Below are 6259 nucleotides of genomic sequence, written 5' to 3' on the forward strand. Positions count from 1 at the left end.
TTGAGGATTTTTGCATCTATGTTTATCAAGGATATTGGCCTGTAGGTCTCTTTTTCTGTAGTGTCTGTGTCTGGTTTTGATACCAGGGTCATGCTGACCTTCTAGCTGACTCTGGACATTTTCTTTCCCCTTGTATTTTTGGTATAGTTTGAAAAGGATAGATATTAACTCTTTAATTTTTTAGTAGAATTCACTTGTGAAACCATCTGGTCTTGGAGTTTTGTTGGGAATTTTGATTATTGATTCAACTTTCTTACTAGTAATTAGTCTGATCACATTTTTAAATTTCTTTTTCAGTCTTGGAAGATTATGTTTTTAGGAATTTATCCATTTATTCTAGGTTGTCTAATACTGGCATATAATTTTTCATAGTCTCATAATTCATATTTCTTTGGCATCAGTTGTTAATTCTTTCATTTCTGATTTTTAGTCCCCTTTTTTCTTAATCAATATGACTAAGGGTTTATTAATTTTATCTTTTCTAAGAATCAGCACTTTGTTTCATTGATCTGTTTTGTTTCTTTTTTAGTGTCCATTTCTATTCTGAAATCTGTCATTCTATTCTGAAATCTTAATTTCCTTTGTTCTACTAACTTTGGACTTCATTTGTTCTTTTTCTAGTTTCTTTAGGGATAAAGTTAGATTACTCATTTTTTGTTTTGTTTTAGACTACACACATAAGAGGGATCATACAACATTTCTTTGAATTATTTCACTTAGCATAATGTCCTTGAGGTCCATCCATGTTGTCAAAAATGGCAATGGCAAGATTTTGTTCTTCCATAAGGCTGAGTAATATTCTGCTGTATTAAAAAATATGTTGTATATACCATAACTTATTACTTTCATTCTGAAATTGTTTTCAAAACTTTTAATTTTATTATAATTAAGATTTTGTTAATGTTTTTATTATTCCATGTCATTTATACACTTTATAGAAATGAATGTTTATGTTACATAAAAATCACTTTAAATTTATATTTACTAACACAGAATTTTGGAGATAATGTGCAGCTTTGATTTGTCATAAACATGTATCACCAATACCAATATTTTCTTTTTACCCAATTCTTTCTCTATTTAAGATGAGTAATTTAAAAAAAGTAGTGCTTAATTTTACAAGTCTGTATACTGTTTGTCCCAAGACTTCTTTTCTAACCCACTGTTACAGACTTTTTTTTAATGTGTGTTTCATGGTCCCACTATATTTTTTGTGGGGGTGACAATTAAACTAAGTATTTATATCTGGACAGATATATCTTTGCCTATTAATAAAAATGTTAAAATCAGCCTCCATAAATCAACTTCAGTATTTTCTTGGTTGTTCTGTCACAGTGTCATAAAAAGCCTAAATTCAGATATCAATTTATCTTTATCCATGTTTTCTAAACATACATTTATATTTAGATATTGGTACTTTATTTTTATCTTTTTAATTTTTAATGTTTATTTATTTTTGAGATAGAGACAGTATGTGCAGGGAAGGGGCAGAGAGAAGGGGAGACACAGTATCTGAAGCAGGCTTCAGGCCCCGAGCTGTCAGCACAGAACCCAATGCAGGGCCTGAACTCATGAACTAGGAGATCACGACCTGAGCTGAAGTTGGACGCTTAACCAACTGAGCCACCTAGGCACCCCTAGATATTGGTACTTTAGATAGTATAATGCATACGTGTTATTTGTTTATAGTTGACCAGTATCTTTTGAATGATGATGTAACATTTTGATAATTTCTCAAGTTACATCTATTGACTTCCCAAAGTAGAATTGAGCACTAAGTGAAACCAACAAGAAAAATTACTTGTTTTGATTCTTTTAAAGTAGGCTCCACACCCAATGTGGGGCCTAAGCTCATGACCCCAAGATCAAGTCACATGCTCTCCTGACTGAGCCAGGCAGGTGCCCCAATGGTTTTTTTGTTTTGATTTTCTTTAAAGAAAAAACAATTGTAATTTCTTATAGCTCCTGCAGCCATATGCAAAGGATATGCATTGCCAAACTTTGGCCCATCGGATGGTATTGTATAGTCATTGTATTAGTTTGCCAGGCCTGCCATAACAAATTGCAAACCAAGAGGCTTCACACAACAACAATTCATTATCTTCTGGGGTGCAGAAGCCTGAGATCAGGTGTTGGCAGATCTAACCTCCCATGAAACCAGCAGGACAACTCTTCATTGCCTCTTCCTAGCTTTTAATGGTTGCCAGAAATCCTTTGCTTTCAGCTGTATAATTCCAATCTGTTTTTATTTCTACATGACATTCTTCCTAGGTGTCTTTTTTCACATGACCATCTTCTTATAAGAACACTAGTCATATTGGATTAGGGCCAACCCTACTCTAGAATGATCTCATTCTAATTTAATTGATTACATCTACAGTGACCCTATTTTCAAATAAGGTTATGGTCTCTGCTGTTCAGGGTTAGGACTTCAACATAACTTTTGTTTGTTTTTTTTGGCGGGGGGATTGTGCATAATTCAAGCTATAACAAATAGCCAGCAAGGGAAGACTGAGTTTTACATTAAGACTTGTAACATATTCTCTATTATACAAAGTACATATTGCACTGAATTCCATCTGCTTACTGACTACATTCTATGCTACAAAACTTATCAGTAGCCTTTGCTCTTTTTTACTGGTGCTGTGGGTGCTACAAACAGATCTAGTGGTCACTTGTGATCATGCTGTCTCTCTCCAGTGTGCCTATGTTCTATCTACCTGGCATGTCATATCATTGCCACTTTTCCAAATTATACTTACTGTTAATAACTAGTATATTCAGTATGCACTTTCTTAGTAGCCTCTAGCATGAAATAATTAACTCCTAAAATTTATAGGCATTTGTTATTTGCATAGCAAATTATATTTATTTAATGTCTTATACTGTTATTACTTAAACAGGTGTTATGCACACACTTTTTTATTCTAAAAGTGCCTGGCCCAATACCTTTTGTATAACCATTTTTCAATATTTTACTGATGTATCATTAAACAGTGGAGGCAAAATATTGCATTGAAATATCCAGATAAGCTTTTTGGCCCCGGTTCTAGACATAGCAGCTGCTGAGATGTGGATGCCCAGGAAGAACTGAATTGCCATTTATGAACTCCTTTTCAAGGAGAGAGTGATGGTGGCCAGCAAGGATGCTCACATGCCTAAATACCTTGAGCTGGGAGACCAGAATGTGCCAAATCTTTACATTATGAAGGCTTTTCAGTGTCTCAAATAACGAGGCTATGTAAAGGAACAGTTTGCCTGGAGACATTACTACTGATAGCTTCCCAGTGAGAGTATCCAGTGTCGCCATGATTACCTCCACCTGTCCCCTGAGATTGAGCCTGCCACTCTATGCCATAGCTGTCCTGAGACTGGCAAGCCATGGCTCAAAGGTCTGGAGGGAGAGCTACCTGTAAGACTCACATGAGGGGAAGCTGACAGAGACACCTACAGAGGAAGTGCTGTGCCCCCTGGTGCCTACAAGAAAGCTGCGGCCTTGGCTGGGTCAGCAACTGAATTCGAGTTTAGAGGAAGATTTGGTCGTGTGTGTGGTCAGCCACCTCAGTAAAGTTGGAGATTGTTTTGTGTTGAATAAATCCGTAGCCAGAAAAAAAAGTTAGAAATGTCAAGATGACTATTTCACTAGTTCATTTGGTACAGGTACATACTGGATAGGTAAATATAAGACTTAAAATTAGAGCAAAGACTCTTAAATTAGAATGCATTGTGTTTATAGACCAAAAAAGTCTGTTAGAAAAACTAGTGATAACATTTGTTTAACTTGATTGTGTCTTTGCCATGCACATACTTGTTTATAGTATTGTAATTTGCTAACATAAAACTTCTGTGATGTTGAAATTGCTTTATTTAAGGGGCTAAATGAACAATGCTTTTAAAAAATCATTTTACTTGAGATATTATAAAATCCTACTTAAATACAAAATTGTAATAGTAAAAGGGATAAGTATTTTACAATTAGACCCAAATGTTAATATGACAAAGATTCAAATAATTCCATAACTGGAAAGATCTTTCATAATCTTTTAAAAATAAAAAAAAAAGTAGTTAATTCTTTTTTGCGGTAAGACATTGTGCAGCTGAAGAGAATTTAAGATAAAATTTATAGCAGGACTATTGAAACTTAATTTTCCTTGAATGTCATTTGTGTTTTCTTCCTTGCTATCTGTAAGTGGAATTTTACCCAATCTAAACCATTTCCTATTAATTCTAAGGTACCTAACCCCATACCAGGCCTCTAAAGGGAGCTATTTACATTTCACAAGCAAAGAAATTCGTTTTCAGGATGTTTCTATATTATGACAGCAAGATTAGTTCAAAAATGAAAAGTTCAGACAATCAACCAGCTGTTTCATATACAAAATGCCAAACATCTGGTTCTCTTGACTTTTTTTTTCCCCTCACTGACTTGATTGAAACAGCAGGGTTGATTGTGTTGTGCAAATATAGCCTCAGAGCAGGAAAATTAGGGAGAAAAAAAATCTTGACTTTATTGTAGATTTTTTTTTTAAATCCCAGATTCAGAGATTCTGAGGCTATAGTGTCAGCTATTTGAACAGACTGCTTTCTATTGTTTTCATAGTTGACTCAGTAAGATGTTTATGAAAGAACTCCAACTGCAAGATAATTTTAATTACCATAGTTATTAGCATTTCTGTTCCCCTGTTACCTTCAAAACATGCTTTTCTCAAGTCTAGACAAATGAACTAAAGACTGCTTAGATCTTCATTACAATCCCAGTTCCATATATAAACCAGTGTTCTGCCTCAAGAGATGGCCATTTACTGGATAAATATTTGCACATTACAATGGATGTAGTATAAGACCCTATCTCATACTCCTGTATGAATGTGAAATGTAATCTGAGGCCATCAAGTCAACGGAGTTGTACTTACTCACATTTGTGATAATATGCTGTTGCCAGCACCTGCTATGCATTTCTTACACAGTTTAGTACCACTTGAGAGAAGTTGGGAACCATTAAGATGAAAATTAGTGTATTCATAACAAAAGTCAACAGACTGTCAGCTATCAACAGGAAAGCTGTAGTGAAATGATAGAGTGAAAAACCATAGACAGAGAAAGAAAAGGAAAATATCAAAGGGAAATGAGAAGTAATAGGAGAAAGGCCTCAGACCAAAATCAAGACCATGCTTCAGTGGAAAATCCAGAAACATGTCCTATATAAAAATTAATCTATTTAAGTATTTTGTCTACATAGTGAAGATTCCAAACAGCAATGCTTTTTTCATGCCTTGTGTGTATATATCTATGCATAATATTACTGAAATTGCATCAAAAGATAAAAGCAAGTTTAGTCTTATAGCACTTAAAGAAATGACCTTCAGTAGATAGTATTTGTAATTACCGGGTTAGGTTGTTATATTTTGCTTATCAAGTTGGAGATGAAAAGTGAAAAACCAAAACCCAAACTACGAATAGGAAAGAGGAAAAGAGAAAGAAATTTAATTACAGGTACCTTTTCAGTTCTTCCCATACTTGAGAATAAATTTCTTCTAGCTTTCCAGCTGTGAAGACAGCCATTGTTCTCAGGGGAGCTAATTATACTAAGAAGCTTGCCTTCCTGGTGGGCTCTAATAAACACAGTTCATTGCAGAACTTTACCAGTGTGTGTCAAAGACCCACAACTGTGTGTGGCTGATGCTAGGGGCATGCAGTACAGAGCTCTGTAATATAGCTGCAGTAAACAACACATACCATTACTATGGAACTATAGGAATAGTACAGAGGCCTCAGGAATGGGAAGTTATGGTTTCATTAATGCTGAACTGTAGGGGTCAAAGAGCTAATGAAGGGGCTAAAGGGCTAATGATCCCACCTATGATAAACACTATTTACCACGTAGTCTTGAGCAGACTTCTATGTTAGCAGGAGTCGCATGGAGGGGACTGTGTTAGCCATCTGCTCACTGTTCTAGTTGCCATTTTTTTCTACTTGCTCAGTTACTATATAAACAGTGACCTAAAAGGCAATGGAAAGGGAAACAGAGATATGCTGGGAGGGATTTACAAAAAAAGCAATAAAATAGATGCAACATCTAAACAACTTTGCCTATAATTTTGAAGTTAGAGCTTTGTAAAAGAGTACTCAGTTATAGCCATTGATTTTTTTAGATATTCACCTGTTGAGTTTCTCAAAAATATGATTATTGGTTCATGCATTAGGTCTTCATGTTGTCTATCTGGGAATATAATTAAAACCATAAAACAGCATTTAAGTG

General features: G+C 34.9%; 1 pseudogene; it reads left to right on the plus strand.

Moving 5' to 3' along the window:
* The first annotated feature begins 3070 nt into the window (after positions 1 to 3070).
* LOC121016144 (40S ribosomal protein S10-like) lies at positions 3071 to 3619 on the plus strand (annotated as a pseudogene).
* The last annotated feature ends 2640 nt before the right edge of the window (positions 3620 to 6259 follow it).

Source organism: Herpailurus yagouaroundi, unplaced genomic scaffold (genome assembly GCF_014898765.1).
Source record: "Herpailurus yagouaroundi ecotype Mexico unplaced genomic scaffold, PumYag 209, whole genome shotgun sequence".
Taxonomy (NCBI): Eukaryota; Metazoa; Chordata; class Mammalia; order Carnivora; family Felidae; genus Herpailurus; species Herpailurus yagouaroundi.